We start from the raw sequence: 13,246 nt of genomic DNA, 5'->3' as shown, positions 1-13,246 counted from the left end.
TCAGGGAACAAGTCCGTGTCGTGGAACTGTTCCTACATGATTTTTGGAAATATATTTTCGAGAAGTAGAGTCTACGACGCGGAAAAAACTTTTGGCCTATGCACACCCTATGCCACGATGCGGACCTATTTCATCCATGAACAAAACGTTGCTGCCTTTGGGCAGCTTGTTGGCTAAGCGATGGATCCTCCTCAAGGACCCCTAGGGCGGTCCTTGGGAATTTATTCCTAGATGTTTTGACCCTAAATACACTCGTATACATGTTAGGGTCCTAATCTGTCAATTTGAGCACCAAAAAACACATAAAACATACCAAGGCACACTAGAATGCACTAGCACTTTCAAGGCTAACTTTTGAACGTTTGACCTCCAAACCACTTCAAATCAAATATGCATACTGAAAAACACTTGATAGGATCATGTGAGTCTCTAGATACCTTAATTCATTTTGAGAAACCTTACAATATTATATGTCCAAATGTGTCCTCATTCATCGTTTAATGAGTTGGAACTACATTCTAAGGCTTGACAGTCATCTTTGGCTATTCTAGACACCACAGACCATGGAGATATTTTGAGTTATCTTAAGAATCTAGTAAAAAATTTAACTGTAATGTCCTGCAAAAATAAAATTAAAGAGCTATGAAACAAAATATACATGTGTCAGAAGTTCTTATACCATATTGTCAAAATATTCTCATAAGTAATAAAATAAACAACTAAAACCAGTGCCTTTTGGACTGCTACAATCTCCTATCCATACCACTCATAATTCACAAATCAAAGTAAGTATTGTTTTGAAAATTAAATGAGGAATAAGCTCCTTTTATAAATAATAATATAAAGATAGCTTGTAATTACAGCCTTAGTACCTTGGTTAAACGAAAAGTTCTCTTTTATCTCTTAATCAATTGTCATCAACACTGCAACAATTAACCACTTTAGAAGATCTAAAGTAAGAGCGTTTGACCCATAAATTCCTAGAATACATGAAACTATGTCGCTATCTTTAACTCCAATATCGGAACACTAATATGGAAAATACACATTAATACATAATAAGATAAAAATGAAGTCAATATGATAAATCATTCTTATACCGTAATTTCTTCTTCATTAGGACCAACTCTTTTTCTTTATTGGCATAACTAGGTATTTGCCCACACTTCACGCGGTCATAAATAATAATTGCATTAAAATTGCAAATAATCTTTTACTAATATCCATACATGAAAATAATGGAAAAAATAGGTCCTTAAAAATATATTAGCTATGTTTCAACATGAATTTGATTATTTGTCATCATCACATAACTCAAAAATTTCTAATTAATGAATTATTCAGGAAATAATAAATCATTTCTTTGATCAATATTAAATGGAAAATAAAGAGGAAAATAAGAATAAATATACAAAGAAATTTTGTAAGAAAGGAACATATTTCAGTTGCATAGATTATACAATTGTGATATATGTCTCAGGAAAAAAAGTTAAAATTTTGTTAACATATTCAATAAATAAAATACGCTTGAACATAAAAGCAATTATAACATTTAAACTTTCATAATGAATTTCTTTAATTGATAAGTGAGAAACTTCTTATATATACAAATATCAATAATATGTAAGCTTATATAAAATAGTTTTAAGTTATAGAATTTTATATAGAATATGAAAACATGAATTCTGGGAGCTGAGTACAATAATTATTTTCCTCACAATGAATATACCTACTATATATGCATATGTTCAATATAACTGGAGACAAAACTTTGTAGAAACATGAACAACATAGTTTAAAATATGTATTCAAAAACAACAACTATCATAAGCATAAATTAATTACTGTAAATAAAATAACACGATATGTAAAAATAAAATAAAATAGAAAGGAAAAAATCGAGTCCACTAAATGAACAGTGTCCCCTTAAGAAAATTAATCCCCTCTAATACCTGAGGTTTAAAGAATTAGATCCTCTTAGGATGAAACAATTTTATTTGCCAACATATTGATACAAAAATAATGCTGCAGTAAGACACTCAAAGAGTAAAAAACACAAATACCTAATTGTGCAGAAGAAAAAACAAGAAGAAGTTCAGAATTTTTGTTGTGTTAAAATGAGAGGAAATTCCTCTATTTATAGACAAAAAAGGGTAGTGTGAACAAATGATTATTGTGCCTTATTGGAAAGGTCACAAATCTTTTGAAAAGTCATAACCCTTTAGAAAGGTCACAATCTTTCATAAAAGTCACAACTTTTTTAAAATTACAAAGTCACAATTTTCCATGAAAAAGGAAGACTAGTTTTGGAAATAAATAAATTAAATCGTTGTTTGTGGTGGTGTCACACACACACACACACACACACACTAGTTTTTAGCACGTGCGTTGCACGGGAAAATCAAATCATGTACCATACTATTCTTAAAAAATAATATAAATATTGTTAAATAAAAAGTTAGTCACACTTAAATTTTCTTAGTTACACCTCTTAAATAAACTTTCCCCCCCTTCCCCATAGTGCATTACTTTCTTCTTCTTATTATTATTTGTAGGTGTTTTTACTTTTAATATAATACAATATAAATATATATTGATATAAAATATAGAAGATATACGAAATTGGATGTTTTGGATTACTATAACATTCATGTTTTGGAGTGTTCTAATGTTACTGAATTTTGAGATTGTATGTAAGTAATACTTGAGATTTTCAGAAGGGAAGAATGCATAATATTAAAACCGTAGTTATAAATTGTGAGAAAACCCCTCCATTTATAGTTAAAAATGTGTGGTATTAGTGTGTGCATATTGTTTCTTATCATAGAAATATAGATGATATGATAAATAAGTGTTTAAAAATAATAATAATAATTATTATATTTTTTTAAAATTTAGTTTAAAAATTTGATGAAGCCTCTCTTGTTACAGCTAACAAAGAGTAATGTGCGAAAAACAACTTGTAAAGCCTTATAAAAAGAAGTCACAACCCTTTAGAAAAGTCACAACCCTTCAGAAAGGTCAAAACTGTCAGAAAGGTGAAAACTCTTCATAAAAGTCGCAACTCTTCGAACAAGTCAGAATTCTTTGGAGCTGCAACTCTTCAGAAAAGTCACAACTATTCGAAAAAGTCGCAAACCTATGAAAAATTCACAACCCTTCAAAAAGGTCTCCAGTCATCTGAAAAGTTATAACTCTTTGAAAATACACAACCTTTCAATGTGAAAAGTTGTCTGCCTTTAATATTAATATATTATAATACACATAAATAAATATGATACAATATAAAATATAGAAGCTATACTATATTTGGTTTTTGAAGTTTGGGGCATTAAAATAATTTAACATTTAAGTTATTAGTTCATCCTTTTCTAACCTGTCTTTGCCTGCCCTTTTTGGGGCGGAATAAAGTTCGTTACTGTCATTTGCCCATCAATAAATGGACTGTTTATTTCCTAGGTAGAGAAAAGCGATAGGAAGGAACCCATTCCAGCTCTGGTCGAAAAACCAGACTTGCTACGCTAGTAGGGCTTGTGGTCAAAGCAAGAGATCTTATTTTATCCTTAAGGATAGTGGTTGAGGTTGTATAGATAAATAAAAGGATAGATATAGATTGGTTTAATTTTCATTTGATTTGAATTTTTTTAAAAAATAAAGAGATTCCTAATATAAGAATCATATGTAGAATATATATAAATGTCTTTTAACTTTGTGGTTTAAATATGCGTCCTCATCCTAAGAAAAAAGAACATTCTGTATTACACTAAATAAAAATAAAAGTACAACAAATAAATCAATAACGAAAGAGTATCTTATTATATGTAGTTTCAATTCTTCAAACAATATTTTTATTAAATTACTTGTCTCCATTAGTTTGAGACTTTCCAGATTCTGAACACGAAGTTGTAGTTTGTGGAACCGAAAATCTTTAAATTTCTTGTAATGTAAGAGATGCTGCAAAAATATATTTTATGGCTATGAAAATGAGTGGATAACAATCATCATGATACTCTTCTCGTTTGAAGTTGAGTTATTTCATTCTCATTGTTGTATCAATGTTTATTAATGTATCTATTTACCTGCAAAAAATATTATAATTTAAAGCACAACTAATAAATTAAAAATGAAAGAGTACTTATTAAATATAGTTTGGATTAATCAAATAAATTTTTATTAAATACCTTTTCTCAATTAGTTTGAGACTTTTCAAATTCTGAACAGGAACTTGTAGTTTGTGCAACCGAAAATCATTAAACTTCTTTTCAAGATATAGTTGGTGCAAAAGTATATTTTACGTCTATGAAAATGAGTGCATAATAATTATTATGATACTCTTCTCGTTTGAAGTTGAGTAATTTATTCTCCTTGTTTCAACAATTTTTATTGCTATACCTAATTTACCCACAAAAAAATATTGTAATTGCATAATAGAGCACTCTAACAATCTTCCTTGTTCTAAGTAGAACAATAGAAAACTAACACAATTCTTAGTTTAAAAATGTGAGAAATACCCTTTATATATAGAAAACAAGTGTTAGTATGAAAATATGTTTATCATGTCTTTTCAAATAAGTCACAGATCTTCAGAAAAATCACGACTTATCGAAAATGTGATAACTCATCGAAAAAGTCACAACTCTATAAACAAAGTCACAACCTTTGGAAAAAGTCACTTCTCATCAATGTGAAAAGGTGTATATTTTTAATATAATATAGTGTATACAAATATTATAATAGATATAATATGTAACAAATTGAGTGTTTTAAGTTGGGGGTATTATAGTAATTTAATATTCATGTTAGGGAGTTCATACTTTTAAGGTACTGTATATATATATATATATATATATATATATATATATATATATATATATATATATATATATATATATATATATATATATATATATATATATATATATATATATATATATATATATTTATATTTATATATCAAATCTCTACTCATATTAAAATCTATATTCACACAAAATCACACAAGTACTTCAAAAGACTATACAATGAATAAGATGTCTACCCTATTTAGTTTCTCATGAATTCTTTATGATATCATTGACCTTTAGTCTCATTATCCACTCGTCGTATCACTAAAGAGACAACAAAAATATTCTCATATGATATGACCACGTCAAATACTTAAACACACAAAACTCATTTTAAAAACTTCTTAACAACAATAAGAATTAAGTATATGATTAAATAACACTATCAAAGACACTTAATCCAGTTTTAAGAGTAAACCATCATTAGTCAGCATATAACCCAACTAAATGAGTTTGGGTCGAATCTCAAAGGGAGTGGTACGTGTTAAGATTCAAAAGTACGAATATGTTCAAGTCAAGAATAGGAATACACATTTATAAACAAAATCGTAATTCAAGTTGGGCGGTGACTCAAGTGTAACATAACAACAGATTTTTGATTGTAACTATCGGCTACAACAACAATAAATAACTGTAAACCAGTGAATAAGCAAGACTTGAGTGGGGACAAACTTCCTCTCGAAGAATTTACCTCGAATCAAGTTGGTGTTCCTCGAACACAAAAAATGCTAATAAGAGCAGCCTACACTTTAGTCCATTAACTCTCTCTCTCGATAAATGTGTGGAAAAGAGTTAACGATTTACTATCTTGAGCTGAACCCATGATAACCTAATATCCACAGACTATCGATTCAGTAATCTTGGTTTTAAAATCTCTCTCTTGAGTTAGCCAGAAATACAAGTAGATTTGCATTTGCAGTTGGAACCCTTTAAATTAAACCACAATTACTGACTAAAATCACTTTTAAATAATATTTACACTGATAATTAACAATACCCACAAACTAAATAAACCCATAGTCACACTCCAAAATTGGGGTTTTAGCCAGACATCACAGATAATAGAAATTGTCGCTAAATTGTGTTTCCATCCACTAGGTAAGATTAATTCTGTTTACAAAGGTCCAAACTGAAGAATCTCAAAGACCCAATTCAAATTTCTTAAAAATGGAAAACTTCAGTTCTTCAAAGTTAAAGAAATGTTTAGTCTCAATACTCCGAGTTCAAAAGTCAATTTCTAAAATAACGATTCTAAGTTTAAAAGATTCACTTCTAAACATAATGTTTGAAAATATATTAATAGTTGCCAAAATATGTTGCGAAGGACCATTTGGCGCAATAAATTGAAATTATGAATCAACTCGACGATCATTATTTTGGTCAGTTTTATCGCCATTTTTCTTTGATCTTTAACATCTTAAAGTTCTGTATCTTTGGGCAATCCAATCACTATTTCACGAAACCACCCGACGACATGCTGATGGCTCCTTTCTATCACCAAATTGGCTTTCTTCTTCAGGAACTTTAAGTGAGGTAATATCCATTCAGTGACTCGCCCAACGGATTAAGCGATCAACATGCCTTCTTTTCATCATTTTTTTAGATGATTGTTCCTTTTTGCTCGTTAGTGTCCATGCTTTGTTCCTCAATCCAAATACCTGGAAATAAGTTATTGGCACAAAATAAGCATTTGAGGACACTAAATCTATAAGATTAAAGCCCTAAATCAGTTTAAATCATGAACTCATCAACACCCTCAACTTAAAATTTTGCTTGCCCTCAAGTAAAACTCAAGTTCAGTGGTTCGAAAAGGATGTCTCAAATAGTGGCTACATAAGACTTAGTCATGAATGCACAAAAAGACTCAACTTACTCATGCGAGGATCAATTAGGCACTCAAAGATTCAAGTTGTGACTCACCATTATCAAACATTCTCAAGTTCACAATACTTGCTTCAAATGCAAGTTTAAGCTCAACAAAGGTGCTCAAATACCCCCCACAAAGAATGATTCGATAATCACATACAATGGTTCAACACTTTATATCTCCGAAATCAGAATCAACACGCAGACTCACAAATATGAACACATGTACTACCACCCTAGGTTTTCCCTTACTTCACAATCAACACTTGTTTCAGCTCACTCAAGATCAAAAGGTCTTTTCAAGGCTTGTTACGGGTCGAGTGTAGAGGTATGATCATTTAATCTTAGTGGCTGCTATCCTAATGAAATTTGGTGTGAACAACACTTCCTTCACATTTCTTCATAATTCTCATTCACAATCACAAGTCACCTAATTATTCACTTTCCATGGAATACCGGACACCCCATTTTCTTTTGTAACTTTTGTTTCACCACTTTTTCATTCTTTTTCATTTATTTTCCTTTATTTTTCTCTTTCTCTTTTTCTTTTGTATTGAGGGGTTTCATATTTTTCAAAACCCATGGATCAAATGGAATATGTTGCATTTCATGATTTACCTTCTCTTTTCACCACACCCCAACATAGTGTCACATCTAGGGAGCACCCCTAGACGTAACCGACATCGTCATCCTCAGAGAGGATTAAGACTAGCCTCTTCCGTTCATCATTACATATCATAGGTTAAAAAGTGCGAAAATTTCATATATGTCTATATCATGAGGTTTACATAGACCTCTCGCTTACACATAACATTTACATAGGGAGTTTACTTAGACTCCTTGTATAGGAAGCTTACATAGACTTCTACTTTTATTCCACATATACCATAAACAAAATATAGTCTAATAGGAAGTCTCATATAAAGCAATCTAAAGTGGAATAGAACAATTCTGGCATAACCCTTACATGAATGTATAATTGCCACTTAGGGCTTACAACAATGTCTTGAACAATAAGAACAAAACGACCGTCTTTAGACTTTAAAAAGTCACATAGGTAGTATAGGAAAAAGCATCATCCTTAGATCCTGAGAACCTACCCACACTTGAAGAAATAAAACCCAAGCCTTCTTCAAAGTAGCCTCAATACTTCAACGGCTTGAACCTACATTTTTTGGGAAAAGGGAAAGAATATGGGTTAGTACACCACTTTTGCTAAGTATGGAAACATATGCACACATAAAGATAGAAATCATGCTAAAGGGGACATTTGTTCAAAATCATGCTAAGTTACTTTGGAAAGCCATGCACAACCAATAACACATATAAGACAATAATCATATATCCCTTAAGGAAATAGCATATTCAACACAAGACCAAAATCATCAAGTAAAGTCAATTCAACATATGTAGTATCATATTAGAAACCATAACAAAAGCAACTTCAACATCATGTTATAATAACAAATCATGTATAACAATTCATAAGTTTACAACATATGCAAGACCCTTACTCATAACCCCTTACCTAGCTTACTAGTGCAATGTCCAAGTGAAGCCCCTCAACAAAGTAAACCAACAAAAAGATAACAAATAATGTCTAACTTCATATAACATAGCATCATGAGTATTCATCATCACATTTAACAATATACACCAACAACATGTTCAAAAGTGAAACCCACATCATATAGTATCATCAACAGTAAAGTCAACATATGCATATCATTTACTTTATAAGAACATAAGAACAATTCAATGTATTACCTAGACTAAGTCAAACCCCCTTAAGTCCTCTTAGTTAGAGTTGACTTTGTTATTTAATTTTACATTCAAGAACACTTTCCTTAAACGACGTAAACCACATGTGATAAATGTGGAATCCGGTGTCATGGACCCCTACACCGGAATAAGGTGGACTACTTGCCAAGGTAGTACCAAAACATGAAAATAGCATCTAGGTGGATCCACTAGCTAGTATTCTTATGGGGGAAACTTAGTTCAAAGAACTAGGAGACATATTTGAGACCCTCTTTATGACATATGCATTGTAATCTTTATATTATGAGTATAATAGTGAACGTACCTACCCTACTTTGGAAGGGACACTCGCCACTACTAGTTCACTAGGTTCTAAGCTAGAGTTCCTTTTTAAATGTCTTTTAAGTCTTCCTTTAACAATCATAACTTAGTTTAAGTCATAGGATACTAACTCCTTGTATAGTCATAGTCATTATCTTAATAGTAATTTAATGAGAACATCCTTTCAATACAACCCTCATATGTGAGATTAACATATTATTATCATCATGTCATAGTAAGGCACATAGGTAATTTCATAACCAACCTTATATCATTACATATTAATCATAATATCACAATCCAAATAATCATGACATTATTAATTTTATTATTATACAAACACCTACTTAATTTAATCACAAGATATGCTTCAATTGAACTTTATAATCAAGTACAAGCCATCACAGGTTAAGTAAAGGTTTAAGATCACAAAGTCTTACCAATTCTCCTTCAATCATACAAACACCTACTTAATTTAATCACAACATATGCTTCAATTGAACTTCATCATCAAGTACAAGCCATCACAGGTTAAGTAAAGGTTTAAGATCACAAAGTCTTACCAATTCTCCTTCAAAAGCCATCATCCATGGTCTTATCAACAACCAAATAATTTCATACAATACTGTGTAATAAAATCATACAATGGTCATTAACACAATATCTAAGTCAATTGCATCAACACTAATCAATTCAACACTAGTTCATAACCTAGGGTTAGGAAATTGGGGTCAATTCATCAACTCTTCCACATACTAGGTTTAGCATCAATAACTACCATAATTGAAATTTAATATATCATAATATAATCATAATAATCATTATAAATAAATAAAAATACAATTTGAAAGATCAATTTCGGATTAGAAAGAAACTCATGTTCAATTCATCTTTTGGAAATCAATTTTGAAAGAACCCTTTGGGGAAAGGAATACCAAAGGTGAAGAGTTCCAATACCTTGTTAATCCTTGAATATTTATTGAGAAAAGTTATGTTCTTGAATCCCTAATGCCCTTTACTTTGGTCTTCTATGGAGTTCTTATTTGGGATAGGGAGAGAGAGAGAGAGAGTAGAGAGAAGGAAAAGAATTTCAGTTTGGGAATTCTGGGGTGTTAAGTTGGGTTTAGGCTTAGGGTTGCTTATATAGTCACTTAAATAACTTAATTGACCACCCCTTAACCCCTAATTAAATCCTTAGCTGATTAACTAATTAAATTAATTCATGAAGACGAAACTAAAAAATTGTTGGCCTGACCTACAAGACCTCGACCTACGGTTTGTAGGTCAGTCGACGGGCCCTGCACTAATCGTCCTGCAGGTCCGCCGATTGGGTCAGAGAGTATGCATTTTGGACATTTTTGGAAAATTTCTAATTGTCGGTAAACAGAGCCATCGATGCCCCATCACCCAGGTGATGCCCCGTAGTTTGGCAAGCGTAGGTGTTGCTGTCTTTTGATAATTTTTTGGTCATTGATAGAGTGGTCCTTGGGGAGTCGTAACTGTACTTTTTTACCTCAAACATATTCTAATACATTTTTGAAACCTTCTTACCAAGTTTCATCATATTCCGACTCTCAAAACCTCATAAAACATGTCAAGACACACTAACACCTATTTCATAAATCTCCCAGATGTTTCTTGACGTCTTAACTGTAAAACTTCCTAAATGGATTATAAACATTATTTAAGGTCTTATAAAAGTTTTTCAAGTCTTAGACACTCATGTGAAACTATATGTTAGGTATTGGACTTTTGGAGTGTTACACTTAGGCTTTTGGACTAAGTTGGATATCCAAACAAACAACAAATCATGAGTATTATGGGTAATGGATAAATAAAGCTTACAATTTGTATCAAGTTTCTTCCAAGAAAAAGGATAAGGCTCAAAGGGTGTTCAAGCAAGGATCAAACACTCACAAAGTTGGCCACAAAAAGGTGTAATGTCAAATTATATCACATCTTCAAAGTAGTTGTCACGTCCTATGAGCACCCCCTAGATTTAACCAATGTCATCGTCTTCGATGACGACATTAGACTAGCCTCTTAGCATTCTTCATTGCATATCATATTAAAAAGTGAGAAAAATTTAAAAACTTTCATATACATATATATCATGAGGTTTACATTGACCTCCCGCTTAGACATAATATACATAGGGAATTTACTTAGACTCCTCGCATACAAAGCTTACATAGGCTTCTACTTTATGCCACATATACAATATACGACATATATTCTAATAGAAATGTCTCATATAAAACCATCTAAGTCAGAATAGAACAATTCCGGCATAGCCCTTACACAAATGTATAATTTCCACTTAGGGCTTACAACAATGTGTTTGAATAATAAGAGTGAAACAAAGAATTTAGACTATAGAAAGTCACATAGGTAGAATAGGAAAAAGTCATCATCCTCGGATCTTGAGGACATACACATACTTGGAGAAATGATCTAAGCGTTTCTTGCAAATTGGCCACGAACCCTTCAACGATCGGAACCTAAAATGTTTGTTAAAATGAGAGAAATAGGGGTTTGTACATCACTTGTACTAAGTATGGAAACATATGCACACACAACTTGGAAATAATGCTAAAGAAGACATTTATTCAAAACCATGCCAAGTCACTTGAAAATACTTATGTACAGCCAAGATTACATAGAATTAATCATATATTCCTTATGATAATAACACATTTAACACAAGATCAGAATCATTAAGTAAAGTCAAGTTAATATGTGCATAGAATATTAGAATTCATAGCCAAGGTAACTCCAGCATCATGTTATGACAACAAAGCATGCAAAAGACTTCAAACATTACAATATATATGCAAGACACTTACTCCTAACCCCTTACCAAGATGACAAGTACAATGACCAAGTGAAGCCCATAACCCTACTCAATCAAGTAAACCAACCAAAGGACCACAAATAATGTCTAAACTCATCTAACATAGCATCACGAATATTGATCATCATATTTACAAATATAGACCAACAACATATTCATAAATGAAACGAACATCATATATAATCATCAACATGTTAATAAGTCAACATATGCACATAATTTACTTCGTAAGACATAAGAACACCCTCTTAGGACTTCCCTCAAGGACAACTACTGCAATGTATAGGTAGAGTCCTATACCCTTACCTAGACTAAGTCAAACCCCTTTTAAGTCCTCCTTGTTAAAGTTCACTTTATTACTTTATTTTACTTTCAGGAACACTTGCCATAACCGACATAGACCACATGATCTAATGTGGAATCCAGTGTCATGAAACCCTACATTGAAAGAAGGTGGACTAATTGCCAAGGTAGTACCAAAACATGAACATTGCATCTAGGGTGATCCACTAGCTAGTATTCCTATGGGGGAAACATAGTTCAAGAACTAGGAGATGTACTTGGGACCTTCTTTATGAACCATGAATTATATATTTTTATATAATTTAGAGACTTGACCTATGGGACCTCGACCTACGGTCCGTAGGTCAGTCGACGCCTTTCCCTCCAACCGTCCTGCACATCTTTAGTCTTAGTCAGAGACTCTACATTATGGTAATTTTGAAAAATGGATAATTCTACAATGACGGAGGCATCGATTCCCCATCAATGGAAAGCGTAGGTAGCCACTGTGTTTGACAACTTTTTTGCCAAATTGGAAGGGTCCTCTTCAAGGGCCCTTGGGGAGTCGTACCCAGATGTTTCGACCCTAAACATACTCTAACACTATTTTGACACCTTTCACCAAATTTCATCAATTTCCGACTTCTAAAACCTCATGAAATAGTCTTAGGCTCAGTAACACCTTTTTCACTAGTCTCTAGACGTCATGGACGTTCCTTGACGTTTTAACTCTAAAACTTCTTAAATGACTTAAAAACATTATTTTGACCTTAAAACATTGTTACCATCCTTGGACACTCATGTGACTCTATAGATTAGGTTTTGGATTTTCAAAGTATTACAGTTCTAAAATTATTTCAATAGATTACATCACTTAGCCAACCGGACTAACGAAGAAAATTCAAGGAGTCATCACACATGGTTCACGATAAGATCATTACAAAAGGCTTTGGCACCAATGTCAAAAAAGGCTCCATACATTTTCTAGTGTGCAATGTTCGTCACAAGAGACTCAATTTTATAATCAGCTAGTCAAAATGAGATACAAAAATTTTACATATTAGCAATCAATTTCATTTGGTCTCATCTTAGTTGCACAACCATTTTTGTTTGATTATGAGAACTATTCCAGTCATAGATATTGACCAAGACCGATACTCAAATTATCAAGAAAACAGCCAAATTTAAACTCAAACAAGAGGCGGCAAAAAATGTTTTGAAAGAATCCATAAATCATTTATAATTAAAACAAGGAGCTACAACCTCAATCATCCACAAAAAAATGCTAAATACAATTTATAGTTAAAAACCTAATATA

This window comes from Solanum lycopersicum, chromosome 9 (genome assembly GCF_036512215.1).
Source record: "Solanum lycopersicum chromosome 9, SLM_r2.1".
NCBI lineage: Eukaryota > Viridiplantae > Streptophyta > Magnoliopsida > Solanales > Solanaceae > Solanum > Solanum lycopersicum.
This window is presented reverse-complemented; position numbering follows the sequence as displayed.